Raw genomic sequence first — 23,837 nt, 5'->3', positions numbered from 1 at the left:
GTCGCGGCGAACATAAACGCACGCAAGAAGTTGCAAAACCAGCGTCACAGACTGATATGATGTATACTGTCATAAGGAGAGCAAGATGTAAGTGTGGGGACCGGCTGTTATCGAGTGCAGACCTGTCTTAGGTATCACGGCTTAACGTCATTGAAGTCTAGAGGTGGACAACACGTTCGTCTTACTCAGAGCGGTGTCTGAACTCTATTTTCGACGTTATGCGTGCCACTTTCATTGTGGCCAACTACGATTCGATACAGAATGCACGAAACCTGAAAGACACCCTCACTGATTCATAGAGAGTAGTGTTTGTCTGCGGAATAATGGGAGTGCGAGGGTCTGTGACGTTGATATGACTGTATGTAGCACTACTAGTTATCGGGGGGGTGGGCGTAGCTCAGATGGTAGAGCGCTCGCTTAGTGTGCGAGAGGTACTGGGATCGATACCCAGCGCCTCCAGAATTTTTAACACACCTACATGCGCACCTTGCCATGCAAGTGGAATAATTCCCAACCGGCAGAGGTGTGTAGGCAGATACAAGCGAACGATTAGCATCCACAATTGCGCCGATTTCACGTAAATCCCACTGCACGTTCCCATTCTTTGCGTGCAGTCGGCTGCTACTGGTGTTGCTGGTTGTGACTGCTGATAACAGATGCCGTAGCAATCAATTCATGGAGTGAGTTGTATGTTTTGCGATAGTCTGTCTCTGACAAGGAAGCACAGGTGATATAGGTGCGAACACAGGAAGCTTGCAGCCCCTCGCTGCCTGCAGACACAGAGCAGCCACACTAGAAGAGCGGCCTAAGCCGTAGGCGAAATGTGCTCATTCGCTTTGGCGCGACGTCGAACTATAAATAAGGCTGTCACTAGCGTGAGCGTTGCGTGAGCGTCGTGTAAAGTCGGAAAAGTCATCTGCATGGGTGATTGCCAAGTTTGGGGAGCGTTTCGTAGTACGATCAGTGCAATGGGGACGCGGAAACTTGTTGTGTCCCAGTGTTTTGCAGTTGGACGACAAGAGTTTTACACAGTAGCAAAGAGCGAGGCACTGAGTTGGCATGAACAATGGAGAGCACAATAGGGCTCGAGATGTGCTTGTTACCTCAGGTGCTGTGTGATTGTGGACAAGGAGTGAAATGGACCAATTTGTGACCGCCCTTTCAATTTAAGACGTTCAAAACAGACGGAATTTGCATTCGTAATACCAGAGCATCGAAACTACTTGGAACTCTTGTGTATATGAACGTGTCCGCGCCTTTGTATTCTGGTACCTTCGCCGCTACAAACCAACCAACCATCGTGTCCGTGCACATCAGAGTCGCAAAGAATGGAGAATAGCCAGGCTTGGTCGTGTGTGTAGATGTAGCTCAGTTGGCAGATCGTTCGCTTAGCGTGTGAACGGTCTCGGGTTCAAGCAACGGCTCCTCCATGTTTTGTGGTCAGTGCATGGTAAGTGTTGGTCGCGGCGAACATAAACGCACGCAAGAAGTTGCAAAACCAGCGTCACAGACTGATATGATGTATACTGTCATAAGGAGAGCAAGATGTAAGTGTGGGGACCGGCTGTTATCGAGTGCAGACCTGTCTTAGGTATCACGGCTTAACGTCATTGAAGTCTAGAGGTGGACAACACGTTCGTCTTACTCAGAGCGGTGTCTGAACTCTATTTTCGACGTTATGCGTGCCACTTTCATTGTGGCCAACTACGATTCGATACAGAATGCACGAAACCTGAAAGACACCCTCACTGATTCATAGAGAGTAGTGTTTGTCTGCGGAATAATGGGAGTGCGAGGGTCTGTGACGTTGATATGACTGTATGTAGCACTACTAGTTATCGGGGGGGTGGGCGTAGCTCAGATGGTAGAGCGCTCGCTTAGTGTGCGAGAGGTACTGGGATCGATACCCAGCGCCTCCACAATTTTTAACACACCTACATGCGCACCTTGCCATGCAAGTGGAATAATTCCCAACCGGCAGAGGTGTGTAGGCAGATACAAGCGAACGATTAGCATCCACAATTGCGCCGATTTCACGTAAATCCCACTGCACGTTCCCATTCTTTGCGTGCAGTCGGCTGCTACTGGTGTTGCTGGTTGTGACTGCTGATAACAGATGCCGTAGCAATCAATTCATGGAGTGAGTTGTATGTTTTGCGATAGTCTGTCTCTGACAAGGAAGCACAGGTGATATAGGTGCGAACACAGGAAGCTTGCAGCCCCTCGCTGCCTGCAGACACAGAGCAGCCACACTAGAAGAGCGGCCTAAGCCGTAGGCGAAATGTGCTCATTCGCTTTGGCGCGACGTCGAACTATAAATAAGGCTGTCACTAGCGTGAGCGTCGTGTAAAGTCGGAAAAGTCATCTGCATGGGTGATTGCCAAGTTTGGGGAGCGTTTCGTAGTACGATCAGTGCAATGGGGACTCGGAAACTTGTGTCCCAGTGTTTTGCAGTTGGACGACAAGAGTTTTACACAGTAGCAAAGAGCGAGGCACTGAGTTGGCATGAACAATGGAGAGCACAATAGGGCTCGAGATGTGCTTGTTACCTCAGGTGCTGTGTGATTGTGGACAAGGAGTGAAATGGACCAATTTGTGACCGCCCTTTCAATTTAAGACGTTCAAAACAGACGGAATTTGCATTCGTAATACCAGAGCATCGAAACTACTTGGAACTCTTGTGTATATGAACGTGTCCGCGCCTTTGTATTCTGGTACCTTCGCCGCTACAAACCAACCAACCATCGTGTCCGTGCACATCAGAGTCGCAAAGAATGGAGAATAGCCAGGCTTGGTCGTGTGTGTAGATGTAGCTCAGTTGGCAGATCGTTCGCTTAGCGTGTGAACGGTCTCGGGTTCAAGCCCCGGCTCCTCCATGTTTTGTGGTCAGTGCATGGTAAGTGTTGGTCGCGGCGAACATAAACGCACGCAAGAAGTTGCAAAACCAGCGTCACAGACTGATATGATGTATACTGTCATAAGGAGAGCAAGATGTAAGTGTGGGGACCGGCTGTTATCGAGTGCAGACCTGTCTTAGGTATCACGGCTTAACGTCATTGAAGTCTAGAGGTGGACAACACGTTCGTCTTACTCAGAGCGGTGTCTGAACTCTATTTTCGACGTTATGCGTGCCACTTTCATTGTGGCCAACTACGATTCGATACAGAATGCACGAAACCTGAAAGACACCCTCACTGATTCATAGAGAGTAGTGTTTGTCTGCGGAATAATGGGAGTGCGAGGGTCTGTGACGTTGATATGACTGTATGTAGCACTACTAGTTATCGGGGGAGTGGGCGTAGCTCAGATGGTAGAGCGCTCGCTTAGTGTGCGAGAGGTACTGGGATCGATACCCAGCGCCTCCAGAATTTTTAACAAACCTACATGCGCACCTTGCCATGCAAGTGGAATAATTCCCAACCGGCAGAGGTGTGTAGGCAGATACAAGCGAACGATTAGCATCCACAATTGCGCCGATTTCACGTAAATCCCACTGCACGTTCCCATTCTTTGCGTGCAGTCGGCTGCTACTGGTGTTGCTGGTTGTGACTGCTGATAACAGATGCCGTAGCAATCAATTCATGGAGTGAGTTGTATGTTTTGCGATAGTCTGTCTCTGACAAGGAAGCACAGGTGATATAGGTGCGAACACAGGAAGCTTGCAGCCCCTCGCTGCCTGCAGACACAGAGCAGCCACACTAGAAGAGCAGCCTAAGCCGTAGGCGAAATGTGCTCATTCGCTTTGGCGCGACGTCGAACTATAAATAAGGCTGTCACCAGCGTGAGCGTTGCGTGAGCGTCGTGTAAAGTCGGAAAAGTCATCTGCATGGGTGATTGCCAAGTTTGGGGAGCGTTTCGTAGTACGATCAGTGCAATGGGGACGCGGAAACTTGTTGTGTCCCAGTGTTTTGCAGTTGGACGACAAGAGTTTTACACAGTAGCAAAGAGCGAGGCACTGAGTTGGCATGAACAATGGAGAGCACAACAGGGCTCGAGATGTGCTTGTTACCTCAGGTGCTGTGTGATTGTGGACAAGGAGTGAAATGGACCAATTTGTGACCGCCCTTTCAATTTAAGACGTTCAAAACAGACGGAATTTGCATTCGTAATACCAGAGCATCGAAACTACTTGGAACTCTTGTGTATATGAACGTGTCCGCGCCTTTGTATTCTGGTACCTTCGCCGCTACAAACCAACCAACCATCGTGTCCGTGCACATCAGAGTCGCAAAGAATGGAGAATAGCCAGGCTTGGTCGTGTGTGTAGTTGTAGCTCAGTTGGCAGATCGTTCGCTTAGCGTGTGAACGGTCTCGGGTTCAAGCCCCGGCTCCTACATGTTTTGTGGTCAGTGCATGGTAAGTGTTGGTCGCGGCGAAAATAAACGCACGCAAGAAGTTGCAAAACCAGCGTCACAGACTGATATGATGTATACTTTCATAAGGAGAGCAAGATGTAAGTGTGGGGACCGGCTGTTATCGAGTGCAGACCTGTCTTAGGTATCACGGCTTAACGTCATTGAAGTCTAGAGGTGGACAACACGTTCGTCTTACTCAGAGCGGTGTCTGAACTCTATTTTCGACGTTATGCGTGCCACTTTCATTGTGGCCAACTACGATTCGATACAGAATGCACGAAACCTGAAAGACACCCTCACTGATTCATAGAGAGTAGTGTTTGTCTGCGGAATAATGGGAGTGCGAGGGTCTGTGACGTTGATATGACTGTATGTAGCACTACTAGTTATCGGGGGGGGTGGGCGTAGCTCAGATGGTAGAGCGCTCGCTTAGTGTGCGAGAGGTACTGGGATCGATACCCAGCGCCTCCAGAATTTTTAACACACCTACATGCGCACCTTGCCATGCAAGTGGAATAATTCCCAACCGGCAGAGGTGTGTAGCGAACGATTAGCATCCACAATTGCGCCGATTTCACGTAAATCCCACTGCACGTTCCCATTCTTTGCGTGCAGTCGGCTGCTACTGGTGTTGCTGGTTGTGACTGCTGATAACAGATGCCGTAGCAATCAATTCATGGAGTGAGTTGTATGTTTTGCGATAGTCTGTCTCTGACAAGGAAGCACAGGTGATATAGGTGCGAACACAGGAAGCTTGCAGCCCCTCGCTGCCTGCAGACACAGAGCAGCCACACTAGAAGAGCGGCCTAAGCCGTAGGCGAAATGTGCTCATTCGCTTTGGCGCGACGTCGAACTATAAATAAGGCTGTCACTAGCGTGAGCGTTGCGTGAGCGTCGTGTAAAGTCGGAAAAGTCATCTGCATGGGTGATTGCCAAGTTTGGGGAGCGTTTCGTAGTACGATCAGTGCAATGGGGACGCGGAAACTTGTTGTGTCCCAGTGTTTTGCAGTTGGACGACAAGAGTTTTACACAGTAGCAAAGAGCGAGGCACTGAGTTGGCATGAACAATGGAGAGCACAATAGGGCTCGAGATGTGCTTGTTACCTCAGGTGCTGTGTGATTGTGGACAAGGAGTGAAATGGACCAATTTGTGACCGCCCTTTCAATTTAAGACGTTCAAAACAGACGGAATTTGCATTCGTAATACCAGAGCATCGAAACTACTTGGAACTCTTGTGTATATGAACGTGTCCGCGCCTTTGTATTCTGGTACCTTCGCCGCTACAAACCAACCAACCATCGTGTCCGTGCACATCAGAGTCGCAAAGAATGGAGAATAGCCAGGCTTGGTCGTGTGTGTAGATGTAGCTCAGTTGGCAGATCGTTCGCTTAGCGTGTGAACGGTCTCGGGTTCAAGCAACGGCTCCTCCATGTTTTGTGGTCAGTGCATGGTAAGTGTTGGTCGCGGCGAACATAAACGCACGCAAGAAGTTGCAAAACCAGCGTCACAGACTGATATGATGTATACTGTCATAAGGAGAGCAAGATGTAAGTGTGGGGACCGGCTGTTATCGAGTGCAGACCTGTCTTAGGTATCACGGCTTAACGTCATTGAAGTCTAGAGGTGGACAACACGTTCGTCTTACTCAGAGCGGTGTCTGAACTCTATTTTCGACGTTATGCGTGCCACTTTCATTGTGGCCAACTACGATTCGATACAGAATGCACGAAACCTGAAAGACACCCTCACTGATTCATAGAGAGTAGTGTTTGTCTGCGGAATAATGGGAGTGCGAGGGTCTGTGACGTTGATATGACTGTATGTAGCACTACTAGTTATCGGGGGGGTGGGCGTAGCTCAGATGGTAGAGCGCTCGCTTAGTGTGCGAGAGGTACTGGGATCGATACCCAGCGCCTCCACAATTTTTAACACACCTACATGCGCACCTTGCCATGCAAGTGGAATAATTCCCAACCGGCAGAGGTGTGTAGGCAGATACAAGCGAACGATTAGCATCCACAATTGCGCCGATTTCACGTAAATCCCACTGCACGTTCCCATTCTTTGCGTGCAGTCGGCTGCTACTGGTGTTGCTGGTTGTGACTGCTGATAACAGATGCCGTAGCAATCAATTCATGGAGTGAGTTGTATGTTTTGCGATAGTCTGTCTCTGACAAGGAAGCACAGGTGATATAGGTGCGAACACAGGAAGCTTGCAGCCCCTCGCTGCCTGCAGACACAGAGCAGCCACACTAGAAGAGCGGCCTAAGCCGTAGGCGAAATGTGCTCATTCGCTTTGGCGCGACGTCGAACTATAAATAAGGCTGTCACTAGCGTGAGCGTTGCGTGAGCGTCGTGTAAAGTCGGAAAAGTCATCTGCATGGGTGATTGCCAAGTTTGGGGAGCGTTTCGTAGTACGATCAGTGCAATGGGGACTCGGAAACTTGTGTCCCAGTGTTTTGCAGTTGGACGACAAGAGTTTTACACAGTAGCAAAGAGCGAGGCACTGAGTTGGCATGAACAATGGAGAGCACAATAGGGCTCGAGATGTGCTTGTTACCTCAGGTGCTGTGTGATTGTGGACAAGGAGTGAAATGGACCAATTTGTGACCGCCCTTTCAATTTAAGACGTTCAAAACAGACGGAATTTGCATTCGTAATACCAGAGCATCGAAACTACTTGGAACTCTTGTGTATATGAACGTGTCCGCGCCTTTGTATTCTGGTACCTTCGCCGCTACAAACCAACCAACCATCGTGTCCGTGCACATCAGAGTCGCAAAGAATGGAGAATAGCCAGGCTTGGTCGTGTGTGTAGATGTAGCTCAGTTGGCAGATCGTTCGCTTAGCGTGTGAACGGTCTCGGGTTCAAGCCCCGGCTCCTCCATGTTTTGTGGTCAGTGCATGGTAAGTGTTGGTCGCGGCGAACATAAACGCACGCAAGAAGTTGCAAAACCAGCGTCACAGACTGATATGATGTATACTGTCATAAGGAGAGCAAGATGTAAGTGTGGGGACCGGCTGTTATCGAGTGCAGACCTGTCTTAGGTATCACGGCTTAACGTCATTGAAGTCTAGAGGTGGACAACACGTTCGTCTTACTCAGAGCGGTGTCTGAACTCTATTTTCGACGTTATGCGTGCCACTTTCATTGTGGCCAACTACGATTCGATACAGAATGCACGAAACCTGAAAGACACCCTCACTGATTCATAGAGAGTAGTGTTTGTCTGCGGAATAATGGGAGTGCGAGGGTCTGTGACGTTGATATGACTGTATGTAGCACTACTAGTTATCGGGGGAGTGGGCGTAGCTCAGATGGTAGAGCGCTCGCTTAGTGTGCGAGAGGTACTGGGATCGATACCCAGCGCCTCCAGAATTTTTAACAAACCTACATGCGCACCTTGCCATGCAAGTGGAATAATTCCCAACCGGCAGAGGTGTGTAGGCAGATACAAGCGAACGATTAGCATCCACAATTGCGCCGATTTCACGTAAATCCCACTGCACGTTCCCATTCTTTGCGTGCAGTCGGCTGCTACTGGTGTTGCTGGTTGTGACTGCTGATAACAGATGCCGTAGCAATCAATTCATGGAGTGAGTTGTATGTTTTGCGATAGTCTGTCTCTGACAAGGAAGCACAGGTGATATAGGTGCGAACACAGGAAGCTTGCAGCCCCTCGCTGCCTGCAGACACAGAGCAGCCACACTAGAAGAGCAGCCTAAGCCGTAGGCGAAATGTGCTCATTCGCTTTGGCGCGACGTCGAACTATAAATAAGGCTGTCACCAGCGTGAGCGTTGCGTGAGCGTCGTGTAAAGTCGGAAAAGTCATCTGCATGGGTGATTGCCAAGTTTGGGGAGCGTTTCGTAGTACGATCAGTGCAATGGGGACGCGGAAACTTGTTGTGTCCCAGTGTTTTGCAGTTGGACGACAAGAGTTTTACACAGTAGCAAAGAGCGAGGCACTGAGTTGGCATGAACAATGGAGAGCACAATAGGGCTCGAGATGTGCTTGTTACCTCAGGTGCTGTGTGATTGTGGACAAGGAGTGAAATGGACCAATTTGTGACCGCCCTTTCAATTTAAGACGTTCAAAACAGACGGAATTTGCATTCGTAATACCAGAGCATCGAAACTACTTGGAACTCTTGTGTATATGAACGTGTCCGCGCCTTTGTATTCTGGTACCTTCGCCGCTACAAACCAACCAACCATCGTGTCCGTGCACATCAGAGTCGCAAAGAATGGAGAATAGCCAGGCTTGGTCGTGTGTGTAGTTGTAGCTCAGTTGGCAGATCGTTCGCTTAGCGTGTGAACGGTCTCGGGTTCAAGCCCCGGCTCCTACATGTTTTGTGGTCAGTGCATGGTAAGTGTTGGTCGCGGCGAAAATAAACGCACGCAAGAAGTTGCAAAACCAGCGTCACAGACTGATATGATGTATACTTTCATAAGGAGAGCAAGATGTAAGTGTGGGGACCGGCTGTTATCGAGTGCAGACCTGTCTTAGGTATCACGGCTTAACGTCATTGAAGTCTAGAGGTGGACAACACGTTCGTCTTACTCAGAGCGGTGTCTGAACTCTATTTTCGACGTTATGCGTGCCACTTTCATTGTGGCCAACTACGATTCGATACAGAATGCACGAAACCTGAAAGACACCCTCACTGATTCATAGAGAGTAGTGTTTGTCTGCGGAATAATGGGAGTGCGAGGGTCTGTGACGTTGATATGACTGTATGTAGCACTACTAGTTATCGGGGGGGGTGGGCGTAGCTCAGATGGTAGAGCGCTCGCTTAGTGTGCGAGAGGTACTGGGATCGATACCCAGCGCCTCCAGAATTTTTAACACACCTACATGCGCACCTTGCCATGCAAGTGGAATAATTCCCAACCGGCAGAGGTGTGTAGGCAGATACAAGCGAACGATTAGCATCCACAATTGCGCCGATTTCACGTAAATCCCACTGCACGTTCCCATTCTTTGCGTGCAGTCGGCTGCTACTGGTGTTGCTGGTTGTGACTGCTGATAACAGATGCCGTAGCAATCAATTCATGGAGTGAGTTGTATGTTTTGCGATAGTCTGTCTCTGACAAGGAAGCACAGGTGATATAGGTGCGAACACAGGAAGCTTGCAGCCCCTCGCTGCCTGCAGACACAGAGCAGCCACACTAGAAGAGCGGCCTAAGCCGTAGGCGAAATGTGCTCATTCGCTTTGGCGCGACGTCGAACTATAAATAAGGCTGTCACTAGCGTGAGCGTTGCGTGAGCGTCGTGTAAAGTCGGAAAAGTCATCTGCATGGGTGATTGCCAAGTTTGGGGAGCGTTTCGTAGTACGATCAGTGCAATGGGGACTCGGAAACTTGTGTCCCAGTGTTTTGCAGTTGGACGACAAGAGTTTTACACAGTAGCAAAGAGCGAGGCACTGAGTTGGCATGAACAATGGAGAGCACAATAGGGCTCGAGATGTGCTTGTTACCTCAGGTGCTGTGTGATTGTGGACAAGGAGTGAAATGGACCAATTTGTGACCGCCCTTTCAATTTAAGACGTTCAAAACAGACGGAATTTGCATTCGTAATACCAGAGCATCGAAACTACTTGGAACTCTTGTGTATATGAACGTGTCCGCGCCTTTGTATTCTGGTACCTTCGCCGCTACAAACCAACCAACCATCGTGTCCGTGCACATCAGAGTCGCAAAGAATGGAGAATAGCCAGGCTTGGTCGTGTGTGTAGATGTAGCTCAGTTGGCAGATCGTTCGCTTAGCGTGTGAACGGTCTCGGGTTCAAGCCCCGGCTCCTCCATGTTTTGTGGTCAGTGCATGGTAAGTGTTGGTCGCGGCGAACATAAACGCACGCAAGAAGTTGCAAAACCAGCGTCACAGACTGATATGATGTATACTGTCATAAGGAGAGCAAGATGTAAGTGTGGGGACCGGCTGTTATCGAGTGCAGACCTGTCTTAGGTATCACGGCTTAACGTCATTGAAGTCTAGAGGTGGACAACACGTTCGTCTTACTCAGAGCGGTGTCTGAACTCTATTTTCGACGTTATGCGTGCCACTTTCATTGTGGCCAACTACGATTCGATACAGAATGCACGAAACCTGAAAGACACCCTCACTGATTCATAGAGAGTAGTGTTTGTCTGCGGAATAATGGGAGTGCGAGGGTCTGTGACGTTGATATGACTGTATGTAGCACTACTAGTTATCGGGGGAGTGGGCGTAGCTCAGATGGTAGAGCGCTCGCTTAGTGTGCGAGAGGTACTGGGATCGATACCCAGCGCCTCCAGAATTTTTAACAAACCTACATGCGCACCTTGCCATGCAAGTGGAATAATTCCCAACCGGCAGAGGTGTGTAGGCAGATACAAGCGAACGATTAGCATCCACAATTGCGCCGATTTCACGTAAATCCCACTGCACGTTCCCATTCTTTGCGTGCAGTCGGCTGCTACTGGTGTTGCTGGTTGTGACTGCTGATAACAGATGCCGTAGCAATCAATTCATGGAGTGAGTTGTATGTTTTGCGATAGTCTGTCTCTGACAAGGAAGCACAGGTGATATAGGTGCGAACACAGGAAGCTTGCAGCCCCTCGCTGCCTGCAGACACAGAGCAGCCACACTAGAAGAGCAGCCTAAGCCGTAGGCGAAATGTGCTCATTCGCTTTGGCGCGACGTCGAACTATAAATAAGGCTGTCACCAGCGTGAGCGTTGCGTGAGCGTCGTGTAAAGTCGGAAAAGTCATCTGCATGGGTGATTGCCAAGTTTGGGGAGCGTTTCGTAGTACGATCAGTGCAATGGGGACGCGGAAACTTGTTGTGTCCCAGTGTTTTGCAGTTGGACGACAAGAGTTTTACACAGTAGCAAAGAGCGAGGCACTGAGTTGGCATGAACAATGGAGAGCACAATAGGGCTCGAGATGTGCTTGTTACCTCAGGTGCTGTGTGATTGTGGACAAGGAGTGAAATGGACCAATTTGTGACCGCCCTTTCAATTTAAGACGTTCAAAACAGACGGAATTTGCATTCGTAATACCAGAGCATCGAAACTACTTGGAACTCTTGTGTATATGAACGTGTCCGCGCCTTTGTATTCTGGTACCTTCGCCGCTACAAACCAACCAACCATCGTGTCCGTGCACATCAGAGTCGCAAAGAATGGAGAATAGCCAGGCTTGGTCGTGTGTGTAGTTGTAGCTCAGTTGGCAGATCGTTCGCTTAGCGTGTGAACGGTCTCGGGTTCAAGCCCCGGCTCCTACATGTTTTGTGGTCAGTGCATGGTAAGTGTTGGTCGCGGCGAAAATAAACGCACGCAAGAAGTTGCAAAACCAGCGTCACAGACTGATATGATGTATACTTTCATAAGGAGAGCAAGATGTAAGTGTGGGGACCGGCTGTTATCGAGTGCAGACCTGTCTTAGGTATCACGGCTTAACGTCATTGAAGTCTAGAGGTGGACAACACGTTCGTCTTACTCAGAGCGGTGTCTGAACTCTATTTTCGACGTTATGCGTGCCACTTTCATTGTGGCCAACTACGATTCGATACAGAATGCACGAAACCTGAAAGACACCCTCACTGATTCATAGAGAGTAGTGTTTGTCTGCGGAATAATGGGAGTGCGAGGGTCTGTGACGTTGATATGACTGTATGTAGCACTACTAGTTATCGGGGGGGGGTGGGCGTAGCTCAGATGGTAGAGCGCTCGCTTAGTGTGCGAGAGGTACTGGGATCGATACCCAGCGCCTCCAGAATTTTTAACACACCTACATGCGCACCTTGCCATGCAAGTGGAATAATTCCCAACCGGCAGAGGTGTGTAGGCAGATACAAGCGAACGATTAGCATCCACAATTGCGCCGATTTCACGTAAATCCCACTGCACGTTCCCATTCTTTGCGTGCAGTCGGCTGCTACTGGTGTTGCTGGTTGTGACTGCTGATAACAGATGCCGTAGCAATCAATTCATGGAGTGAGTTGTATGTTTTGCGATAGTCTGTCTCTGACAAGGAAGCACAGGTGATATAGGTGCGAACACAGGAAGCTTGCAGCCCCTCGCTGCCTGCAGACACAGAGCAGCCACACTAGAAGAGCGGCCTAAGCCGTAGGCGAAATGTGCTCATTCGCTTTGGCGCGACGTCGAACTATAAATAAGGCTGTCACTAGCGTGAGCGTTGCGTGAGCGTCGTGTAAAGTCGGAAAAGTCATCTGCATGGGTGATTGCCAAGTTTGGGGAGCGTTTCGTAGTACGATCAGTGCAATGGGGACTCGGAAACTTGTGTCCCAGTGTTTTGCAGTTGGACGACAAGAGTTTTACACAGTAGCAAAGAGCGAGGCACTGAGTTGGCATGAACAATGGAGAGCACAATAGGGCTCGAGATGTGCTTGTTACCTCAGGTGCTGTGTGATTGTGGACAAGGAGTGAAATGGACCAATTTGTGACCGCCCTTTCAATTTAAGACGTTCAAAACAGACGGAATTTGCATTCGTAATACCAGAGCATCGAAACTACTTGGAACTCTTGTGTATATGAACGTGTCCGCGCCTTTGTATTCTGGTACCTTCGCCGCTACAAACCAACCAACCATCGTGTCCGTGCACATCAGAGTCGCAAAGAATGGAGAATAGCCAGGCTTGGTCGTGTGTGTAGATGTAGCTCAGTTGGCAGATCGTTCGCTTAGCGTGTGAACGGTCTCGGGTTCAAGCCCCGGCTCCTCCATGTTTTGTGGTCAGTGCATGGTAAGTGTTGGTCGCGGCGAACATAAACGCACGCAAGAAGTTGCAAAACCAGCGTCACAGACTGATATGATGTATACTGTCATAAGGAGAGCAAGATGTAAGTGTGGGGACCGGCTGTTATCGAGTGCAGACCTGTCTTAGGTATCACGGCTTAACGTCATTGAAGTCTAGAGGTGGACAACACGTTCGTCTTACTCAGAGCGGTGTCTGAACTCTATTTTCGACGTTATGCGTGCCACTTTCATTGTGGCCAACTACGATTCGATACAGAATGCACGAAACCTGAAAGACACCCTCACTGATTCATAGAGAGTAGTGTTTGTCTGCGGAATAATGGGAGTGCGAGGGTCTGTGACGTTGATATGACTGTATGTAGCACTACTAGTTATCGGGGGAGTGGGCGTAGCTCAGATGGTAGAGCGCTCGCTTAGTGTGCGAGAGGTACTGGGATCGATACCCAGCGCCTCCAGAATTTTTAACAAACCTACATGCGCACCTTGCCATGCAAGTGGAATAATTCCCAACCGGCAGAGGTGTGTAGGCAGATACAAGCGAACGATTAGCATCCACAATTGCGCCGATTTCACGTAAATCCCACTGCACGTTCCCATTCTTTGCGTGCAGTCGGCTGCTACTGGTGTTGCTGGTTGTGACTGCTGATAACAGATGCCGTAGCAATCAATTCATGGAGTGAGTTGTATGTTTTGCGATAGTCTGTCTCTGACAAGGAAGCACAGGTGATATAGGTGCGAACACAGGAAGCTTGCAGCCCCTCGCTGCCTGCAGACACAGAGCAGCCACACTAGAAGAGCGGCCTAAGCCGTAGGCGAAATGTGCTCATTCGCTTTGGCGCGACGTCGAACTATAAATAAGGCTGTCACCAGCGTGAGCGTTGCGTGAGCGTCGTGTAAAGTCGGAAAAGTCATCTGCATGGGTGATTGCCAAGTTTGGGGAGCGTTTCGTAGTACGATCAGTGCAATGGGGACGCGGAAACTTGTTGTGTCCCAGTGTTTTGCAGTTGGACGACAAGAGTTTTACACAGTAGCAAAGAGCGAGGCACTGAGTTGGCATGAACAATGGAGAGCACAATAGGGCTCGAGATGTGCTTGTTACCTCAGGTGCTGTGTGATTGTGGACAAGGAGTGAAATGGACCAATTTGTGACCGCCCTTTCAATTTAAGACGTTCAAAACAGACGGAATTTGCATTCGTAATACCAGAGCATCGAAACTACTTGGAACTCTTGTGTATATGAACGTGTCCGCGCCTTTGTATTCTGGTACCTTCGCCGCTACAAACCAACCAACCATCGTGTCCGTGCACATCAGAGTCGCAAAGAATGGAGAATAGCCAGGCTTGGTCGTGTGTGTAGTTGTAGCTCAGTTGGCAGATCGTTCGCTTAGCGTGTGAACGGTCTCGGGTTCAAGCCCCGGCTCCTACATGTTTTGTGGTCAGTGCATGGTAAGTGTTGGTCGCGGCGAAAATAAACGCACGCAAGAAGTTGCAAAACCAGCGTCACAGACTGATATGATGTATACTTTCATAAGGAGAGCAAGATGTAAGTGTGGGGACCGGCTGTTATCGAGTGCAGACCTGTCTTAGGTATCACGGCTTAACGTCATTGAAGTCTAGAGGTGGACAACACGTTCGTCTTACTCAGAGCGGTGTCTGAACTCTATTTTCGACGTTATGCGTGCCACTTTCATTGTGGCCAACTACGATTCGATACAGAATGCACGAAACCTGAAAGACACCCTCACTGATTCATAGAGAGTAGTGTTTGTCTGCGGAATAATGGGAGTGCGAGGGTCTGTGACGTTGATATGACTGTATGTAGCACTACTAGTTATCGGGGGGGGTGGGCGTAGCTCAGATGGTAGAGCGCTCGCTTAGTGTGCGAGAGGTACTGGGATCGATACCCAGCGCCTCCAGAATTTTTAACACACCTACATGCGCACCTTGCCATGCAAGTGGAATAATTCCCAACCGGCAGAGGTGTGTAGGCAGATACAAGCGAACGATTAGCATCCACAATTGCGCCGATTTCACGTAAATCCCACTGCACGTTCCCATTCTTTGCGTGCAGTCGGCTGCTACTGGTGTTGCTGGTTGTGACTGCTGATAACAGATGCCGTAGCAATCAATTCATGGAGTGAGTTGTATGTTTTGCGATAGTCTGTCTCTGACAAGGAAGCACAGGTGATATAGGTGCGAACACAGGAAGCTTGCAGCCCCTCGCTGCCTGCAGACACAGAGCAGCCACACTAGAAGAGCGGCCTAAGCCGTAGGCGAAAGGTGCTCATTCGCTTTGGCGCGACGTCGAACTATAAATAAGGCTGTCACTAGCGTGAGCGTTGCGTGAGCGTCGTGTAAAGTCGGAAAAGTCATCTGCATGGGTGATTGCCAAGTTTGGGGAGCGTTTCGTAGTACGATCAGTGCAATGGGGACGCGGAAACTTGTTGTGTCCCAGTGTTTTGCAGTTGGACGACAAGAGTTTTACACAGTAGCAAAGAGCGAGGCACTGAGTTGGCATGAACAATGGAGAGCACAATAGGGCTCGAGATGTGCTTGTTACCTCAGGTGCTGTGTGATTGTGGACAAGGAGTGAAATGGACCAATTTGTGACCGCCCTTTCAATTTAAGACGTTCAAAACAGACGGAATTTGCATTCGTAATACCAGAGCATCGAAACTACTTGGAACTCTTGTGTATATGAACGTGTCCGCGCCTTTGTATTCTGGTACCTTCGCCGCTACAAACCAACCAACCATCGTGTCCGTGCACATCAGAGTCGCAAAGAATGGAGAATAGCCAGGCTTGGTCGTGTGTGTAGATGTAGCTCAGTTGGCAGATCGTTCGCTTAGCGTGTGAACGGTCTCGGGTTCAAGCAACGGCTCCTCCATGTTTTGTGGTCAGTGCATGGTAAGTGTTGGTCGCGGCGAACATAAACGCACGCAAGAAGTTGCAAAACCAGCGTCACAGACTGATATGATGTATACTGTCATAAGGAGAGCAAGATGTAAGTGTGGGGACCGGCTGTTATCGAGTGCAGACCTGTCTTAGGTATCACGGCTTAACGTCATTGAAGTCTAGAGGTGGACAACACGTTCGTCTTACTCAGAGCGGTGTCTGAACTCTATTTTCGACGTTATGCGTGCCACTTTCATTGTGGCCAACTACGATTCGATACAGAATGCACGAAACCTGAAAGACACCCTCACTGATTCATAGAGAGTAGTGTTTGTCTGCGGAATAATGGGAGTGCGAGGGTCTGTGACGTTGATATGACTGTATGTAGCACTACTAGTTATCGGAGGGGGTGGGCGTAGCTCAGATGGTAGAGCGCTCGCTTAGTGTGCGAGAGGTACTGGGATCGATACCCAGCGCCTCCAGAATTTTTAACACACCTACATGCGCACCTTGCCATGCAAGTGGAATAATTCCCAACCGGCAGAGGTGTGTAGGCAGATACAAGCGAACGATTAGCATCCACAATTGCGCCGATTTCACGTAAATCCCACTGCACGTTCCCATTCTTTGCGTGCAGTCGGCTGCTACTGGTGTTGCTGGTTGTGACTGCTGATAACAGATGCCGTAGCAATCAATTCATGGAGTGAGTTGTATGTTTTGCGATAGTCTGTCTCTGACAAGGAAGCACAGGTGATATAGGTGCGAACACAGGAAGCTTGCAGCCCCTCGCTGCCTGCAGACACAGAGCAGCCACACTAGAAGAGCGGCCTAAGCCGTAGGCGAAAGGTGCTCATTCGCTTTGGCGCGACGTCGAACTATAAATAAGGCTGTCACTAGCGTGAGCGTTGCGTGAGCGTCGTGTAAAGTCGGAAAAGTCATCTGCATGGGTGATTGCCAAGTTTGGGGAGCGTTTCGTAGTACGATCAGTGCAATGGGGACGCGGAAACTTGTTGTGTCCCAGTGTTTTGCAGTTGGACGACAAGAGTTTTACACAGTAGCAAAGAGCGAGGCACTGAGTTGGCATGAACAATGGAGAGCACAATAGGGCTCGAGATGTGCTTGTTACCTCAGGTGCTGTGTGATTGTGGACAAGGAGTGAAATGGACCAATTTGTGACCGCCCTTTCAATTTAAGACGTTCAAAACAGACGGAATTTGCATTCGTAATACCAGAGCATCGAAACTACTTGGAACTCTTGTGTATATGAACGTGTCCGCGCCTTTGTATTCTGGTACCTTCGCCGCTACAAACCAACCAACCATCGTGTCCGTGCACATCAGAGTCGCAAAGAATGGAGAATAGCCAGGCTTGGTCGTGTGTGTAGATGTAGCTCAGTTGGCAGATCGTTCGCTTAGCGTGTGAACGGTCTCGGGTTCAAGCAACGGCTCCTCCATGTTTTGTGGTCAGTGCATGGTAAGTGTTGGTCGCGGCGAACATAAACGCACGCAAGAAGTTGCAAAACCAGCGTCACAGACTGATATGATGTATACTGTCATAAGGAGAGCAAGATGTAAGTGTGGGGACCGGCTGTTATCGAGTGCAGACCTGTCTTAGGTATCACGGCTTAACGTCATTGAAGTCTAGAGGTGGACAACACGTTCGTCTTACTCAGAGCGGTGTCTGAACTCTATTTTCGACGTTATGCGTGCCACTTTCATTGTGGCCAACTACGATTCGATACAGAATGCACGAAACCTGAAAGACACCCTCACTGATTCATAGAGAGTAGTGTTTGTCGGCGGAATAATGGGAGTGCGAGGGTCTGTGACGTTGATATGACTGTATGTAGCACTACTAGTTATCGGGGGGGTGGGCGTAGCTCAGATGGTAGAGCGCTCGCTTAGTGTGCGAGAGGTACTGGGATCGATACCCAGCGCCTCCAGAATTTTTAACAAACCTACATGCGCACCTTGCCATGCAAGTGGAATAATTCCCAACCGGCAGAGGTGTGTAGGCAGATACAAGCGAACGATTAGCATCCACAATTGCGCCGATTTCACGTAAATCCCACTGCACGTTCCCATTCTTTGCGTGCAGTCGGCTGCTACTGGTGTTGCTGGTTGTGACTGCTGATAACAGATGCCGTAGCAATCAATTCCTGGAGTGAGTTGTATGTTTTGCGATAGTCTGTCTCTGACAAGGAAGCACAGGTGATATAGGTGCGAACACAGGAAGCTTGCAGCCCCTCGCTGCCTGCAGACACAGAGCAGCCACACTAGAAGAGCGGCCTAAGCCGTAGGCGAAATGTGCTCATTCGCTTTGGCGCGACGTCGAACTATAAATAAGGCTGTCACTAGCGTGAGCGTCGTGTAAAGTCGGAAAAGTCATCTGCATGGGTGATTGCCAAGTTTGGGGAGCGTTTCGTAGTACGATCAGTGCAATGGGGACGCGGAAACTTGTTGTGTCCCAGTGTTTTGCAGTTGGACGACAAGAGTTTTACACAGTAGCAAAGAGCGAGGCACTGAGTTGGCATGAACAATGGAGAGCACAATAGGGCTCGAGATGTGCTTGTTACCTCAGGTGCTGTGTGATTGTGGACAAGGAGTGAAATGGACCAATTTGTGACCGCCCTTTCAATTTAAGACGTTCAAAACAGACGGAATTTGCATTCGTAATACCAGAGCATCGAAACTACTTGGAACTCTTGTGTATATGAACGTGTCCGCGCCTTTGTATTCTGGTACCTTCGCCGCTACAAACCAACCAACCATCGTGTCCGTGCACATCAGAGTCGCAAAGAGTGGAGAATAGCCAGGCTTGGTCGTGTGTGTAGATGTAGCTCAGTTGGCAGATCGTTCGCTTAGCGTGTGAACGGTCTCGGGTTCAAGCAACGGCTCCTCCATGTTTTGTGGTCAGTGCATGGTAAGTGTTGGTCGCGGCGAACATAAACGCACGCAAGAAGTTGCAAAACCAGCGTCACAGACTGATATGATGTATACTGTCATAAGGAGAGCAAGATGTAAGTGTGGGGACCGGCTGTTATCGAGTGCAGACCTGTCTTAGGTATCACGGCTTAACGTCATTGAAGTCTAGAGGTGGACAACACGTTCGTCTTACTCTGAGCGGTGTCTGAACTCTATTTTCGACGTTATGCGTGCCACTTTCATTGTGGCCAACTACGATTCGATACAGAATGCACGAAACCTGAAAGACACCCTCACTGATTCATAGAGAGTAGTGTTTGTCGGCGGAATAATGGGAGTGCGAGGGTCTGTGACGTTGATATGACTGTATGTAGCACTACTAGTTATCGGGGGGGTGGGCGTAGCTCAGATGGTAGAGCGCTCGCTTAGTGTGCGAGAGGTACTGGGATCGATACCCAGCGCCTCCAGAATTTTTAACACACCTACATGCGCACCTTGCCATGCAAGTGGAATAATTCCCAACCGGCAGAGGTGTGTAGGCAGATACAAGCGAACGATTAGCATCCACAATTGCGCCGATTTCACGTAAATCCCACTGCACGTTCCCATTCTTTGCGTGCAGTCGGCTGCTACTGGTGTTGCTGGTTGTGTCTGCTGATAACAAATGCCGTAGCAATCAATTCATGGAGTGAGTTGTATGTTTTGCGATAGTCTGTCTCTGACAAGGAAGCACAGGTGATATAGGTGCGAACACAGGAAGCTTGCAGCCCCTCGCTGCCTGCAGACACAGAGCAGCCACACTAGAAGAGCGGCCTAAGCCGTAGGCGAAATGTGCTCATTCGCTTTGGCGCGACGTCGAACTATAAATAAGGCTGTCACTAGCGTGAGCGTTGCGTGAGCGTCGTGTAAAGTCGGAAAAGTCATCTGCATGGGTGATTGCCAAGTTTGGGGAGCGTTTCGTAGTACGATCAGTGCAATGGGGACTCGGAAACTTGTGTCCCAGTGTTTTGCAGTTGGACGACAAGAGTTTTACACAGTAGCAAAGAGCGAGGCACTGAGTTGGCATGAACAATGGAGAGCACAATAGGGCTCGAGATGTGCTTGTTACCTCAGGTGCTGTGTGATTGTGGACAAGGAGTGAAATGGACCAATTTGTGACCGCCCTTTCAATTTAAGACGTTCAAAACAGACGGAATTTGCATTCGTAATACCAGAGCATCGAAACTACTTGGAACTCTTGTGTATATGAACGTGTCCGCGCCTTTGTATTCTGGTACCTTCGCCGCTACAAACCAACCAACCATCGTGTCCGTGCACATCAGAGTCGCAAAGAATGGAGAATAGCCAGGCTTGGTCGTGTGTGTAGATGTAGCTCAGTTGGCAGATCGTTTGCTTAGCGTGTGAACGGTCTCGGGTTCAAGCCCCGGCTCCTCCATGTTTTGTGGTCAGTGCATGGTAAGTGTTGGTCGCGGCGAACATAAACGCACGCAAGAAGTTGCAAAACCAGCGTCACAGACTGATATGATGTATACTGTCATAAGGAGAGCAAGATGTAAGTGTGGGGACCGGCTGTTATCGAGTGCAGACCTGTCTTAGGTATCACGGCTTAACGTCATTGAAGTCTAGAGGTGGACAACACGTTCGTCTTACTCAGAGCTGTGTCTGAACTCTATTTTCGACGTTATGCGTGCCACTTTCATTGTGGCCAACTACGATTCGATACAGAATGCACGAAACCTGAAAGACACCCTCACTGATTCATAGAGAGTAGTGTTTGTCTGCGGAATAATGGGAGTGCGAGGGTCTGTGACGTTGATATGACTGTATGTAGCACTACTAGTTATCGGGGGGGTGGGCGTAGCTCAGATGGTAGAGCGCTCGCTTAGTGTGCGAGAGGTACTGGGATCGATACCCAGCGCCTCCAGAATTTTTAACAAACCTACATGCGCACCTTGCCATGCAAGTGGAATAATTCCCAACCGGCAGAGGTGTGTAGGCAGATACAAGCGAACGATTAGCATCCACAATTGCGCCGATTTCACGTAAATCCCACTGCACGTTCCCATTCTTTGCGTGCAGTCGGCTGCTACTGGTGTTGCTGGTTGTGACTGCTGATAACAGATGCCGTAGCAATCAATTCATGGAGTGAGTTGTATGTTTTGCGATAGTCTGTCTCTGACAAGGAAGCACAGGTGATATAGGTGCGAACACAGGAAGCTTGCAGCCCCTCGCTGCCTGCAGACACAGAGCAGCCACACTAGAAGAGCGGCCTAAGCCGTAGGCGAAATGTGCTCATTCGCTTTGGCGCGACGTCGAACTATAAATAAGGCTGTCACCAGCGTGAGCGTTGCGTGAGCGTCGTGTAAAGTCGGAAAAGTCATCTGCATGGGTGATTGCCAAGTTTGGGGAGCGTTTCGTAGTACGATCAGTGCAATGGGGACGCGGAAACTTGTTGTGTCCCAGTGTTTTGCAGTTGGACGACAAGAGTTTTACACAGTAGCAAAGAGCGAGGCACTGAGTTGGCATGAACAATGGAGAGCACAATAGGGCTCGAGATGTGCTTGTTACCTCAGGTGCTGTGTGATTGTGGACAAGGAGTGAAATGGACCAATTTGTGACCGCCCTTTCAATTTAAGACGTTCAAAACAGACGGAATTTGCATCCGTAATACCAGAGCATCGAAACTACTTGGAACTCTTGTGTATATGAACGTGTCCGCGCCTTTGTATTCTGGTACCTTCGCCGCTACAAACCAACCAACCATCGTGTCCGTGCACATCAGAGTCGCAAAGAATGGAGAATAGCCAGGCTTGGTCGTGTGTGTAGTTGTAGCTCAGTTGGCAGATCGTTCGCTTAGCGTGTGAACGGTCTCGGGTTCAAGCCCCGGCTCCTACATGTTTTGTGGTCAGTGCATGGTAAGTGTTGGTCGCGGCGAAAATAAACGCACGCAAGAAGTTGCAAAACCAGCGTCACAGACTGATATGATGTATACTTTCATAAGGAGAGCAAGATGTAAGTGTGGGGACCGGCTGTTATCGAGTGCAGACCTGTCTTAGGTATCACGGCTTAACGTCATTGAAGTCTAGAGGTGGACAACACGTTCGTCTTACTCAGAGCGGTGTCTGAACTCTATTTTCGACGTTATGCGTGCCACTTTCATTGTGGCCAACTACGATTCGATACAGAATGCACGAAACCTGAAAGACACCCTCACTGATTCATAGAGAGTAGTGTTTGTCTGCGGAATAATGGGAGTGCGAGGGTCTGTGACGTTGATATGACTGTATGTAGCACTACTAGTTATCGGGGGGTGGGCGTAGCTCAGATGGTAGAGCGCTCGCTTAGTGTGCGAGAGGTACTGGGATCGATACCCAGCGCCTCCAGAATTTTTAACACACCTACATGCGCACCTTGCCATGCAAGTGGAATAATTCCCAACCGGCAGAGGTGTGTAGGCAGATACAAGCGAACGATTAGCATCCACAATTGCGCCGATTTCACGTAAATCCCACTGCACGTTCCCATTCTTTGCGTGCAGTCGGCTGCTACTGGTGTTGCTGGTTGTGACTGCTGATAACAGATGCCGTAGCAATCAATTCATGGAGTGAGTTGTATGTTTTGCGATAGTCTGTCTCTGACAAGGAAGCACAGGTGATATAGGTGCGAACACAGGAAGCTTGCAGCCCCTCGCTGCCTGCAGACACAGAGCAGCCACACTAGAAGAGCGGCCTAAGCCGTAGGCGAAAGGTGCTCATTCGCTTTGGCGCGACGTCGAACTATAAATAAGGCTGTCACTAGCGTGAGCGTTGCGTGAGCGTCGTGTAAAGTCGGAAAAGTCATCTGCATGGGTGATTGCCAAGTTTGGGGAGCGTTTCGTAGTACGATCAGTGCAATGGGGACGCGGAAACTTGTTGTGTCCCAGTGTTTTGCAGTTGGACGACAAGAGTTTTACACAGTAGCAAAGAGCGAGGCACTGAGTTGGCATGAACAATGGAGAGCACAATAGGGCTCGAGATGTGCTTGTTACCTCAGGTGCTGTGTGATTGTGGACAAGGAGTGAAATGGACCAATTTGTGACCGCCCTTTCAATTTAAGACGTTCAAAACAGACGGAATTTGCATTCGTAATACCAGAGCATCGAAACTACTTGGAACTCTTGTGTATATGAACGTGTCCGCGCCTTTGTATTCTGGTACCTTCGCCGCTACAAACCAACCAACCATCGTGTCCGTGCACATCAGAGTCGCAAAGAATGGAGAATAGCCAGGCTTGGTCGTGTGTGTAGATGTAGCTCAGTTGGCAGATCGTTCGCTTAGCGTGTGAACGGTCTCGGGTTCAAGCCCCGGCTCCTCCATGTTTTGTGGTCAGTGCATGGTAAGTGTTGGTCGCGGCGAACATAAACGCACGCAAGAAGTTGCAAAACCAGCGTCACAGACTGATATGATGTATACTGTCATAAGGAGAGCAAGATGTAAGTGTGGGGACCGGCTGTTATCGAGTGCAGACCTGTCTTAGGTATCACGGCTTAACGTCATTGAAGTCTAGAGGTGGACAACACGTTCGTCTTACTCAGAGCGGTGTCTGAACTCTATTTTCGACGTTATGCGTGCCACTTTCATTGTGGCCAACTACGATTCGATACAGAATGCACGAAACCTGAAAGACACCCTCACTGATTCATAGAGAGTAGTGTTTGTCTGCGGAATAATGGGAGTGCGAGGGTCTGTGACGTTGATATGACTGTATGTAGCACTACTAGTTATCGGGGGAGTGGGCGTAGCTCAGATGGTAGAGCGCTCGCTTAGTGTGCGAGAGGTACTGGGATCGATACCCAGCGCCTCCAGAATTTTTAACAAACCTACATGCGCACCTTGCCATGCAAGTGGAATAATTCCCAACCGGCA

The 23,837-nt window shown here is 49.4% G+C and overlaps 17 non-coding genes across 17 annotated transcripts; all 17 read left to right on the top strand.

Annotated features, from left to right (window-relative positions):
• Window positions 1-385: 385 nt before the first annotated feature.
• On the top strand, window positions 386-459 carry Trnat-agu (transfer RNA threonine (anticodon AGU)). The gene has a single exon. It is a non-coding gene; the product is annotated as a tRNA-Thr (tRNA).
• A 1,386-nt stretch (window positions 460-1,845) lies between these two features.
• Trnat-agu (transfer RNA threonine (anticodon AGU)) lies at window positions 1,846-1,919 on the top strand. The gene has a single exon. It is a non-coding gene; the product is annotated as a tRNA-Thr (tRNA).
• A 1,370-nt stretch (window positions 1,920-3,289) lies between these two features.
• On the top strand, window positions 3,290-3,365 carry Trnat-agu (transfer RNA threonine (anticodon AGU)). Its single transcript has one exon. It is a non-coding gene; the product is annotated as a tRNA-Thr (tRNA).
• A 1,387-nt stretch (window positions 3,366-4,752) lies between these two features.
• Window positions 4,753-4,826, top strand: Trnat-agu (transfer RNA threonine (anticodon AGU)). Its single transcript has one exon. It is a non-coding gene; the product is annotated as a tRNA-Thr (tRNA).
• Window positions 4,827-6,201: 1,375 nt separating this feature from the next.
• On the top strand, window positions 6,202-6,275 carry Trnat-agu (transfer RNA threonine (anticodon AGU)). Its single transcript has one exon. It is a non-coding gene; the product is annotated as a tRNA-Thr (tRNA).
• Window positions 6,276-7,656: 1,381 nt separating this feature from the next.
• Trnat-agu (transfer RNA threonine (anticodon AGU)) lies at window positions 7,657-7,732 on the top strand. The gene has a single exon. It is a non-coding gene; the product is annotated as a tRNA-Thr (tRNA).
• Window positions 7,733-9,119: 1,387 nt separating this feature from the next.
• On the top strand, window positions 9,120-9,193 carry Trnat-agu (transfer RNA threonine (anticodon AGU)). Its single transcript has one exon. It is a non-coding gene; the product is annotated as a tRNA-Thr (tRNA).
• Window positions 9,194-10,574: 1,381 nt separating this feature from the next.
• On the top strand, window positions 10,575-10,650 carry Trnat-agu (transfer RNA threonine (anticodon AGU)). The gene has a single exon. It is a non-coding gene; the product is annotated as a tRNA-Thr (tRNA).
• Window positions 10,651-12,038: 1,388 nt separating this feature from the next.
• Window positions 12,039-12,112, top strand: Trnat-agu (transfer RNA threonine (anticodon AGU)). The gene has a single exon. It is a non-coding gene; the product is annotated as a tRNA-Thr (tRNA).
• Window positions 12,113-13,493: 1,381 nt separating this feature from the next.
• Trnat-agu (transfer RNA threonine (anticodon AGU)) lies at window positions 13,494-13,569 on the top strand. Its single transcript has one exon. It is a non-coding gene; the product is annotated as a tRNA-Thr (tRNA).
• A 1,387-nt stretch (window positions 13,570-14,956) lies between these two features.
• Window positions 14,957-15,030, top strand: Trnat-agu (transfer RNA threonine (anticodon AGU)). Its single transcript has one exon. It is a non-coding gene; the product is annotated as a tRNA-Thr (tRNA).
• A 1,387-nt stretch (window positions 15,031-16,417) lies between these two features.
• On the top strand, window positions 16,418-16,491 carry Trnat-agu (transfer RNA threonine (anticodon AGU)). Its single transcript has one exon. It is a non-coding gene; the product is annotated as a tRNA-Thr (tRNA).
• Window positions 16,492-17,877: 1,386 nt separating this feature from the next.
• Window positions 17,878-17,951, top strand: Trnat-agu (transfer RNA threonine (anticodon AGU)). Its single transcript has one exon. It is a non-coding gene; the product is annotated as a tRNA-Thr (tRNA).
• A 1,375-nt stretch (window positions 17,952-19,326) lies between these two features.
• Window positions 19,327-19,400, top strand: Trnat-agu (transfer RNA threonine (anticodon AGU)). The gene has a single exon. It is a non-coding gene; the product is annotated as a tRNA-Thr (tRNA).
• Window positions 19,401-20,783: 1,383 nt separating this feature from the next.
• Window positions 20,784-20,857, top strand: Trnat-agu (transfer RNA threonine (anticodon AGU)). Its single transcript has one exon. It is a non-coding gene; the product is annotated as a tRNA-Thr (tRNA).
• A 1,385-nt stretch (window positions 20,858-22,242) lies between these two features.
• Trnat-agu (transfer RNA threonine (anticodon AGU)) lies at window positions 22,243-22,316 on the top strand. The gene has a single exon. It is a non-coding gene; the product is annotated as a tRNA-Thr (tRNA).
• A 1,384-nt stretch (window positions 22,317-23,700) lies between these two features.
• On the top strand, window positions 23,701-23,776 carry Trnat-agu (transfer RNA threonine (anticodon AGU)). The gene has a single exon. It is a non-coding gene; the product is annotated as a tRNA-Thr (tRNA).
• Window positions 23,777-23,837: the final 61 nt, after the last annotated feature.

This window comes from Schistocerca gregaria, unplaced genomic scaffold (assembly GCF_023897955.1).
Source record: "Schistocerca gregaria isolate iqSchGreg1 unplaced genomic scaffold, iqSchGreg1.2 ptg000180l, whole genome shotgun sequence".
Classification (NCBI taxonomy): Eukaryota; Metazoa; Arthropoda; class Insecta; order Orthoptera; family Acrididae; genus Schistocerca; species Schistocerca gregaria.
This window is presented reverse-complemented; position numbering and strand designations above follow the sequence as displayed.